Source organism: Aegilops tauschii, chromosome 1, assembly GCF_002575655.3.
Source record: "Aegilops tauschii subsp. strangulata cultivar AL8/78 chromosome 1, Aet v6.0, whole genome shotgun sequence".
Lineage (NCBI taxonomy): Eukaryota > Viridiplantae > Streptophyta > Magnoliopsida > Poales > Poaceae > Aegilops > Aegilops tauschii.
Window position 1 is genome coordinate 423,108,118 of NC_053035.3, and position 12,090 is coordinate 423,120,207.

The following is a 12,090-nucleotide window of genomic DNA, read 5'->3' on the forward strand; positions in this document are numbered from 1 at the left end:
TCAGAGAATATTCAAATAATATTCATAGATAAGTTGACCATAAATCCACAATTCATCGGATCTCGGCAAACACACCACAAAAGAGTATTACATCGAATCAATCTCCAAGAACATTGAGGAGAGCTTTGTATTGAGAATCAAAGAGAGACAAGAAGTCATCTAGCTACTAGCTATGGACCTGTAGGTCTATGGTAAACTACTCACGCTTCATCGGAGAGGCAATGGTGTTGCTGTAGAACCCTCCGTGATCGAATCCCCCTCCGGCAGGATGTCGGAAAAGGCCCCTAGATGGGATCTCACGGGTATCGAAGGTTGCGGTGGTGGAAAAGTGGTTTCATGGCTCCCCTGGAAGTTTTTGGGGTATTTGAGAAAATATAGGAGGAAGATCTAGGTCAGGGGGACACCGAGGGGCCCACAAGTTCGGGGGTTGCGCTACCCTCTGGGCGCACCCTCCACCCTTGTGGCCGCCTCGTGGCTCTTCTGACTTGCACTCCAAGTCTCCTGGTCCAAGAAAAATCATCGCGAAAGTTTTATTCCATTTGGACTCCGTTTGGTATTCCTTTTGTGCGAAACTCTAAAACAAGGAAATAACAGGAACTGGCACTGGGCTCTAGGTTAATAGGTTAGTCCCAAAAATCATATAAAATAGCATATTAATGCATATAAAACATCCAAAACAGATAATATAATGGCATGGAACAATCAAAAATTGTAGATACGTTGGAGATGTATCAAGCATCCCCAAGCTTAATTCCTACTCGTCCTCGAGTAGGTAAATGATAAAAACAGAATTTTTGATGTGGAATGCTACCTAACATATTTATCCATGTAATTCTCTTTATTGTGGCATGAATGTTCAGATCCGTAAGATTCAAAACAAAAGTTTAATATTGACATAAAAAAAATAACACTTCAACCATACTAACAAAATAATTATGTCTTCTCAAAATAAAATGTCCAAAGAAAGCTTATCCCTACAAAATCATATAGTCTGGCTATGCTCCATCTTCATCACACAAAATATTCGAATCATGCACAACCGCGATGACAAGCCAAGGAGTTGTTTCATACTTTTGATGTTCTCAAACCTTTTCAACTTGCACGCAATACATGAGCGTGATCCATGGACAAAGCACTATAGGTGGAATAGACGGTGGTTGTGGAGAAGAGAAAAAGAAGGAGATAGTCTCGCATCAACTAGGTGTATCAACGGGCTATGGAGATGCCCATTAATAGATATCTATGTGAGTGAGTAGGGATTGCCATGCAACGGATGCAGTAGAGCTATAAGCTTATGAAAAGCTCATAAAGGAAACTAAGTGGGTGTGCATCCAACTTGCTTGCTCATCAAGACCTAGGGCATTTTTAGGAAGCCCGTCGTTGGAATATACAAGCCAAGTTCTATAATGAAAAATTCCCAGTAGCATATGAAGGTGATATCATAGGAGACTCTCTATCACGAAGATCATGGTGCTACTTTGAAGCACAAGTGTGGCAAAAAGGATAGTAACATTGTCCCTTCTCTCTTTTTCTCTCATTTTTTCTTTTTTTCTTTTCTTTTCTTTTTTTCTTTTTGGGCCTTCTCTATTGTTGGCCTTTCTCTCTCTCTTTTTTTATTTCCTCACATGGAACAATGCTCTAATAATGAAGATCATCACACTTCTATTTACTTACAACTCAAATATTACAACTTGATACTAGAACAAAAATATGACTCTATGTGAATGCCTACGGCGGTGTACCAGGATGTGCAATGAATCAAGAGTGACATGTATAAAAAATGATGAATGGTGGCTTTGCCACAAATACGATGTCAACTACATGATCATGCAAAGCAATATGACAATGATGGAGCGTGTCATAATAAACGGAACGGTGGAAAGTTGCATGGAAATATATCTCGAAATGGCTATGGAAATGCCATAATAGGTAGGTATGGTGGCTGTTTTGAGGACGGATAAGTGGTGGGTTTATGGTGCCGGCGAAAGTTGCGCGGTACTAGAGAGGCTAGCAATGGCGGAAAGGTGAGAGTGCGTATAATCCATGGACTCAACATTAGTCATAAAGAACTCACATACTTATTGCAAAAATCTATAAGTCTTCGAAACAAAGTACAATGCGCATGCTCCTAGGGGGATAGATTGGTAGGAAAAGACCATCGCTCGTCCCCGACCGCCACTCATAAGGAAGACAATCAAAAAACATCTCATGCTCCAACTTCGTTACATAACGGTTCACCATACGTGCATGCTATGGGACTCACAAACCTTAACACAAGTATTTCTCAAATTCACAACTACTTACTAGCATGACTCTAATATCAGCATCTTCTTATCTCAAAACAATCATAAGGAATCAAACTTCTCATAGTATTGAATGCACTTTATATGAAAGTTTTTATTATATCCCTCTTGGATGCCTATCATATTAGGACTAATTTTATAACCAAATCAAATTACCATGCTGTTATAAAGACTCTCAAAATAATATAAGTGAAGTACGAGAGTTCATCAATTTCTATAAAATAAAACCACCGCTGTGCTCTAAAAAGATATAAGTGAAGCACTAGAGCAAAATTGCCTAGCTCAAAAGATATAAGTGAAGCACATAGAGCATTCTAATAAATCACGATTCATGCGTGTCTCTCCCAAAAGGTGTGTACAGCAAGGGTGATTGTGGCAAACTAAAAATCACAGACTCAAATCATACAAGATGCTCCAAGCAAAACACATATCATGTGGTGAATAAAAATATAGCCTCAAGTAAAGTTACCGATAGACGAAGACGAAAGAGGGAATTCCTTCCCGGGGCATCCCCAAGCTTAGGCTCTTTGGCCTCCTTGAATATTACCTTGGGGTACCTTGGCCATCCCCAAGCTTAGGTTCTTTCCACTCCTTGTTCCATAGTCCATCAAATCCTTACCCAAAACTTGAAAACTTCACAACACAAAACTCAACAGAAAATCTTGTAAGCTCCGTTAGTATAATAAAATAAATCACCACTTTTGGTACTGTTGTGAACTCATTATTTATTTATATTAGTGTAATATCTACTGTATTCCAACTTTTCCATGGTTCATACCCCCTGATACTAGCCATAGATGCATCAAAATAAGCAAACAACACGCGAAAAACAGAATCTGTCAAAAACAGAACATCTTGTAGTAATCTAGATACTTCGCATACTTCTGTAACTCCAACAATCCTGAAACATTATGACGTCCTAGGAAATTTGTATATCAATCTACTTTTAAAAAATCAGAATTTTTCGACGCTTCTGTGATTTTTAAAAATTCTGGGACTGAGCGCATAAGTTTCTGTTTTTTCAGCAAGATCAAATCAACTATTACCGTAAGCTATCCCAAAGGTCTTACTTGGCACAAACACTAATTAAAACACAAAACCACATCTAACCAGAGGCTAGATGAAATATTTATTGTAAAACAACAAGGAAAAATATTGGGTTGTCTCCCAACAAGCACTTTTCTTTAACGCTTCGTTTGTGTCTCCATTGAAGAGCTCCGTATTGAATTGGTCTGAATTCCAAATCAGTGAGGAAACTGAAATGGCACGAATGCGAATTCACCTGTTTGGTTGTCCAGTGAATTAGCCCTTGAAATGCCTCTGAGATTTCAATACCGAATCTTGTTCGGATGACAAAATTTGGAATTGCATAGCTACATTACCAGGTTACAGGTACAATGATGGACAAAGTAAATTCTGCTGCTGGCTGAGTGACCGTGGCCAGAGGGAGAAGGAAGAGCACGAGGAGGACTGGCTAGAGGGAGAAGGGAGAGCATGAGGCGGACTGGCCAGAGGGGACCTGGGCCCCCGTGGCCGAAGCCCTGCTGGTGGCTGTCGTGGTCCTGCTGTGGCCGCCGCGGTCCTGGTGGTTGGGGACGGGGATAATGGGAGGAGGGAACAAGAAAGAGGTGGATTGGAGAACCGGTGACTCCGCCACCGCGGTCCTACTGTGGCCGCCTCCGATGTCCTAGTGGTGGCCGCTGGGATGCGCAAGGACGGGGATGGGAACGGGAGGAGGGAGCAGGGAAGGAGATGGGAAGAGGAGAAGGGAGTGGGGCCGAATCGAACCTGGGTGCGGCCGCGGAGATCCGTGGGACTCGTCGCTGAGCTCCCTGGTGGTGGTGGTCGCAGCTTGTTCTGTTCCTCCCCCTTCTTTTCTTTTTGCCCGAGGAGGCAGGGGATAAGGCAGCGAGGGGGTACGTTTTGCGGGAAAGGCCATTCGGGAGCAAATCGGAGCGCCAAGGCTCCGTATCGTGGAACGAAGATTTGGTGGGAGGGAATACAACGCTGAATTTGGGTTTCGTTTCCACGCGACAATTCATAGTCCAGCCAAACAGCTGAATTGCAATTTGGAGAAACCAAATCCATTTCAGGCATCTCAATTGGGACATCCAAACTTAATGTAAAGCCTTTTAGCTAGGCATTGATAATTTTAATGATGCTCACATGAAAGACAAGAATTGAAGCACAAAGAGAGCATCATATAGCATGTGGAAAACACATCTGAGTCTAACATACTTCCTATGCATAGGCATCTTATAGGCAAACAAATTATCAAGACAAGCAAAAACTAGCATATGCAAGGAAGAAGAAAGAGACGATAGCAATCTCAACATAACGAGAGGTAACTTTCTAACATGAAGACTTCTACAACCATATTTTCCTCTCTCATAACAAACATGTGGGATCGTATTCAAACTCAACAATATAACTATCACATAAAATATTCTCTTTATGAACCACATGCATGCAAAGTTCACACTCTTCCAAAATAGTGGGATTATCATAGAATAAAGTCATGACCTCTCCGAACCCACTTTTATCAAAAACTTCATAAGATTGAACATTATCCAAATATGTGGGATCTAAAGTTGACACTCTTCCAAACCCACTTTCAATATTATTGCAAACATTATTATCAATCACATATTCATCATGTGGCTTAAATAAATTTTCAAAATCATAAGAAGAATCACCCCAATAGTGATCATTGCAACAAGTAGTGGACATAGCAAAACTAGCATCCCCAAGCTTAGGGTTTTGCATATTATTAGCACAATTGACATTAATAGAATTTATAATAACATCATTGCAATCATGCTTTTGATTCAAGGAACTATCAAGTATGGGTGCGATAGCAATAATCTCATGTTTAGCATAAGGAACTATAGCAAATTCATCTCCACAAATATTGGCATCATGGCCATAAGAATAGCAAGCATCATGTTCATCAAGGGATATTTCAATCAAATCAGAATCATAATTATCTATAGATTCATGCATATCATATTTTCTTCCAAAGCAACGGTCATTCTCTCAATAAATTCTTTGACATAGACATTATGAGCACAGTTTTCATAGCAATATTTAAGTATGTCAAAATTTTCAGATTTGTAGAGAGTAATATCATACTTTTCAATCAAAGAAGCAACTTCATAAGCACCCTTAAAATCAACAAATTCTTCAATTTGTTCGATATCATAGTAACTATAAACACCCTTTTCATAAGAAGATAAGATTTCATTATCATTAAACTCACATAGGTAGGGAAGGTGTTTTTTAGGGTTCTTAGAGCAACAAGTAAAATCACAAATTTCACAAAGATTCCAAGCATAGCATAGCAAACTGTTTATTTGATTCCATAAGAGTCTCCCTTTTTCAGACAAACGGTGACGCACAAAATGAGCATGCTCATCTAAAGATTTTCCCTCAACTAAACTAGTTGGGGTTTCAGCACGAGCACATATAGATCGAAGATGATCCAAGTATAATACTTTAAGTGGATCCATATCAATAGCTTTTTAGCAAGCAAAGATGCAAGCAAATAGAAGGCACATGGAAACACAAACAAAAAGACATACGGGAAGAAGGCGAAGAAAAGGCAAATCTTTTCAAAAATCGTTTCAGAAGTGGGGGAGAGGAAAACGAGAGGCGAATGGCGAATAATGTAATGCGAGGGGTGAGAGTTTATAATGGGTACTTGGTATGTCTCGGCTTGCCGTAGATCTCCCCGGCAACGGCGCCAGAAATTCTTCATGCTACCTCTTGAGCTTGCGTTGGTTTTTCCCTTGAAGAGGAAAGGGTGATGCAGCAAAGTAGAGTAAGTATTTCCCTCAGTTTTGAGAACCAAGGTATCAATCCAGTAGGAGACAATGCGCAAGCCACCGAATTCCCGCACAAACAAACACCAACTTGCACCCAACACGATAAAGGGGTTGTCAATCCCTTCACGGTTATTTGCAATGTGAGATCTGATAGAGATGGATAAATGGTAAAGTATTTTTTTGGTATTTTTGGTTTATGGAACGGAAACTAAAATATTGCAAAGAAAGTAAATTGGAAACTAAAATTGTAGATCGGAAACTTATATGATGGAAAATAGACCCGGGGGCCATAGGTTTCACTAGAGGCTTCTCTCAAGATATAAATTATTACGGTGGGTGAACAAATTACTGCCGAGCAATTGATAGAAAAGCACAAAGTTATGACGATATGTAATGCAATGATCATGAACATAGGCATCACGTCCGTGTCAAGTAGACCGACTCCTGCCTGCATCTACTACTATTACTCCACACATCGACCGCTATCCAGCATGCATCTAGAGTATTAAGTTCATAAAGAACGGAGTAACGCCTTAACCAAGATGACATGATGTAGAGGAATTAACTCAAGCAATATGATGAAAACCCCATCTTTTTATCTTCGATGGCAACAATACAATACGTGTCGGTTCCCCTTCTGTCACTAGGATCGAGCACCGCAAGATTGAACCCAAAGCTAAGCACTTCTCCCATTGCAAGAAAAACCAATCTAGTTGGCCAAACCAAATCGATAGTTCGAAGAGACTTGCAAAGATATCGAATCATGCATATAAGAATTCAGAGAAGATTCAAATAATATTCATAGATAAGTTGATCATAAATCCATAATTCATCGGATCTCGGCAAACACACCGCAAAAGAGTATTACATCGAATAGATCTCCAAGAATATCGAGGAGAACTTTGTATTGAGAATCAAAGAGGGAGAAGAAGCCATCTAGCTACAAGCTATGGACCCGTAGGTCTGTGGTAAACTACTCACGCTTCATCGGAGAGGCAATGGTGTTGATGTAGAAGCCCATCGTGATCGAATCCCCCTCCAGCAGGATGCCGGAAATGACCCCTATATGGGATCTCACGTGTACATAAGGTTGCGGCGGTGGAAAAGCGGTTTCGTGGCTCCCTTGGAAGTTTTTGGGGTATTTGAGAATATATATAGGAGGAAGATTTAGGTCAGGGGGTCACAGAGGGGCCCACAAGGTCGGGGGGCGCGCCCTCCACCCTTGTGGACGCCTCTTGGCTCTTTTGACTTGCACTCCAAGTCTCCTCGGTGTCTTCTGGTCCAAGAAAAATCATCTCGAAAGTTTTATTCCGTTTGGACTCCGTTTGGTATTCCTTTTGTGCGAAACTCTGAAACAAGGAAAAAACAGGAACTAGCACTGGGCTCTAGGTTAATAGATTAGTCCCAAAAATCATATAAAATAGCATATTAATGCATATAAAACATCCAAAACGGATAATATAATAGCATGGAACAATAAAAAATTATAGATACGTTGTAGACGTATCAGGAGCCGCCTCGTGAGGCCCTTGCCGCTAGGCAAAGCCCCGCCAAGACCGGCGAGTGCCGGGTTGCCTCGCGAGGCCCCCCTCGTGAGGCCGCCTCGCGAGGCAGGTCGTACGACTCCAGCCTCAGGGCTCCAAGTCCATCACGTGGATGACGTCCTGTTGTCAGGATAAGGAGGACAGAGCATGACCAAGACCAGTTTCCATTCTCATGATAAGGGGGCAGGAGCGTCTGCCTCACCCAAAGCAAGTCCCTAAGCCTTCCGCTTTGGTGTAAGGAGATCAGGGCGGATCGGCGCGCCAGGGCATAGGTCATCGCCGAGCCTTCAAGATAACAACTTTAGCAGGCGGATGCCGCCTTTATTCGGGATAAGGCTGGACGCCTGTCCCCCTTTGAATTGCTACCGTGTGGCTATCCTTTCCCGCTCATATTTTCGGGGAAGATGACCTAGGCACGATAAAGGGGACAAGGTCGCCTCCATGTAAGGGGGTCGTGCCATTCTCCCCCCACCCACTTTGTGTACCTCGAGCTCCAAGCGCGCCATTACACAGCAATCACACACAAGCAGGAGTAGCATTTTACAACGCACGGTGGCCCGAGCCTGCGTATCTGGAGCGTCCCCGTCGTCTCCGATGTGAGTGAGTGTGCTCGTCGTGATCTCGCCGTAGTCTCTGTCGGGTCGTGGGTTTCCAAGCAAAGCCCCAAGAGTTCTAACCCTAGTTCTTGGAGAGTTTCGTGGGCGCAGATCCTAAACGCGGACCAGATTTAGGTCAAAAATGGGTCATGGACGGACAGAAATGGACACCCATCTGTTTACGCCGGTGCGTTGGGCCGCGTTTTCTGTCCGTTTCGGTTCAAACGGACCGAACGAAATGCTTCGGCAAAAGAGAGAGGGGGGGAGGGGGGCAGACGGTCGAACAAAGAAGCTGCAAGTTTCGTTTCGGTTCAAACGGACCGGACGAAATGCTGTCACGCATTGGAGTTCGACTTAGACAGTGTATTGTTTGTTTTCAGTACTACCAAACTTTGACGACGATCCGTGTGTGTTGTTTATTATGGTCGTACTAAGAGCCAGGGCAGACGCACCGCGCGTTTCAGTATCACATCAGTGGAGCTTTTCCTTATGGTGGCATACATGGATGCCATACCGTGTCTTGTCAACTTTAGAATTGCATTCCTTGGACCGCACAGTGATGGTTCTACCTGATCATGTGCTCGATCAGACATGACTTGCGGCAGTCTGATTTTTAAATGGCGGATGCCAACTGTTGGATTGCATCAGAATGAGCACAAAAAGCCCAATAACGGAGTGCTTGCTCACAACTACATACTGCTAGATTAAACCTTCTCAAGGTGAGATGTTCGTCAGACCCCCACTAACTAACTAGATTAGCCGAGGGCGGCAATAATTAGAGTGTGATGCACGTGCGGGGAAGAATAATGGAGTTGGGTATCCAACATCCATCCAGTGAAGAAAGGTCACATATCGCTAAAGCCACGGAGACGCGGACCACCGTCTCAGGCATCTGAATTCTTTGCTGAAGAACATGTAGATGGAGCATACTCGGTCGTTGCTATTCTTAAGATGAGGAGCAAACAAGTTGGTTGGCATCCACTTTCGTGTAGTAGTACTGTACTAATAATGTAGTATCAACCAACGGAAACGAGAGTGTACAGCTGTCAGACTTATTTTCCCACCGGCTGCTAACGGAGAGGACCTCTCCTGGCAGGGAAGGAGGAGGAAGCTGCCGGCCTGCCGCTCATGCACCACGCATCAGCTCGCCGCCTCTTGAAAATAATATCCATGTACTATCCCCTAATTCGCTCCCGGATCAGATTAGATTAGGGGCCAAATAACCTGGGCCGACACATTCGCTTAAAAAAGAATACTCCTACCCCCAACGGCCGGAGATCACACTGCCGGCAGCACACACAAGCAAGTAGTACAGCTTTTTTTTACGGGTAGAAATTTATATTACTCAAGACCTCAAGTCATTACAGTCCATCGCAGCCAACTCCAAAGCATCCGGAGGTCCCGAACCAAGCCAAGTCATGGTTCTACCCTCGCTGCAAGCAAAATATGCTAAACTATCATTAACTTTGTTTTGGCTACGATTTACATGAGTAATACAAAAATCACGGAGGGACAAAAGATATTTAATCTCCTTAATGATGGATGAGTAAATCGATCTATCAATATCTGAAGCTTGAATCAATTTTACTGCCATTAGGGAGTCCATCTCAACCTGCACTGGCAAGTCCCGACAGTGCATGCATGCACATAGCTCAGCTTCGAGCGCGTCCCGACAGTGAAACAATTGCCTACAGGAAGAGAAAATGATGACACCCCTCTCGTCCCTTAACACCATACCTGCACCAGCCGAGCCATCCTCTGCAAAAGAACCGTCAGTATTTAACTTGACAAAGCCAAAGCTTGGAGCAGCCCACTTGGGGTCTGTACTTTTGTCCTTAAGAGGCCGAGTTGCTCCATCTAACATCAGGGATTTTCCCTTGGAAGGTTCAGCAGTAAGATTAGATTTAATGCCAATGAGAGAGTCCAGGTAACTCGTCAAAAATCTGCGTGAAACTTCCATGTGTGGCGGGGCTTTGTTATGAACAATCTCGTTGCGTATGTGCCACGCCCTCCATAGCGTCATTAGCAGCATGGACCGTTCAATATCCTGCAATTTGGAGAGCACTTGCAGCAGCCATTCATGGCCAGAGGTCTGGAAAGAAGATAGGTTTGGTAGAGGCCAAACTTCCGCCATGACATCATAGAGCACACATGATAATGTACAGCGACAAAGAGCATGAAATGAATCCTCGGTCTCCACAGAACATACCGGACACGGGTCATTAACCTCAAGCCCTCGTTTATGCTTATTATTCCAAGTAGGAAGTGATTCTGTAGCAGCTCGCCATGCAAAGTTGCGCACTGAGGGAGGAACTGTTGGGAAACGTAGTAATTTAAAAAAAATTCCCACGCACACGAAAGATCATGGTGATGCATAGCAACGAGAGGGGAGAGTGTTGTCCACGTACCCTCGTAGACCGAAAGCGGAAGCGTTAGCACAACACGGTTAATGTAGTCGTACGTCTTCACGATCCGACCGATCAAGTACCGAACGCACGGCACCTCCGAGTTCAGCCGAGTGTTGAGGGAGAGTTTCGTCAGCACGACGGCGTGGTGAGGATGATGATGTTCTACCGACGCAGGGCTTCGCCTAAGCACCGCTACAGTATTATCGAGGTGGACTATGGTGGAGGGGGGCACCGCACACGGCTAAAAGATCAAATCAATTGTTGTGTCTTTGGGGTGCCCCCTGCCCCCGTATATAAAGGAGCAAGGGGGGAGGTGCGGCCGGCCAGGAGGAGGCGCGCCAGGAGGAGTCCTACTCCCACCCTCCCTTCCTTGTTGGATTAGGAGAAGGGGGGAAAGAGGAGGAGGAGAAAAAGGAAAGGGGGCGCCCCCCCTCCTTGTCCAATTCGAACTAGAGGGGGAGGGGGCGCGGCCTGCCCTGGCCGCCCCTCCTCTTCTTCACTAAGGCCCACTATGGCCCATTAAACCCCCGGGGAGGTTCCGGTAACCCCTCCGGTACTCCGGTAAAATCCCGATTTCACCCGGAACACTTCCGATATCCAAATATAGGCTTCCAATATATCAATCTTCATGTCTCGACCATTTAGAGACTCCTCGTCATGTCCGTGATCACATCCGGGACTCCAAACTATCTCAGGTACATCAAAACTCATAAACTCATAATATAACCGTCATCGAAACTTTAAGCGTGCGGACCCTACGGGTTCGAGAACTATGTAGACATGACCGAGACACGTCTCCGGTCAATAACCAATAGCGGAACCTGGATGCTCATATTGGCTCCCACATATTCTACGAAGATCTTTATCGGTCAGACCGCATAACAACATACGTTGTTCCCTTTGTGATCGGTATGTTACTTGCCCGAGATTCGATCGTCGGTATCTCAATACCTAGTTCAATCTCGTTACCGGCAAGTCTCTTTACTCGTTCCGTAATACATCATCCCACAACTAACTCATTAGTTGCAATGCTTGCAAGGCTTAAGTGATGTGCATTACCGAGTGGGCCCAGAGATACCTCTCCGACAATCGGAGTGACAAATCCTAATCTCAAAATACGCCAACCCAACAAGTATCTTCGGAGACACCTGTAGAGCACCTTTATAATCACCCAGTTACGTTGTGACGTTTGGTAGCACGCAAAGTGTTCCTCCGGTAAACGGGAGTTGCATAATCTCATAGTCATAGGAACATGTATAAGTCATGAAGAAAGCAATAGCAACATACTAAACGATCGAGTGCTAAGCTAACGGAATGGGTCAAGTCAATCACATCATTCTCCTAATGATGTGATCCCGTTAATCAAATGACAACTCATGTCAATGGCTAGGAAACATAACCATCTTCGATCAACG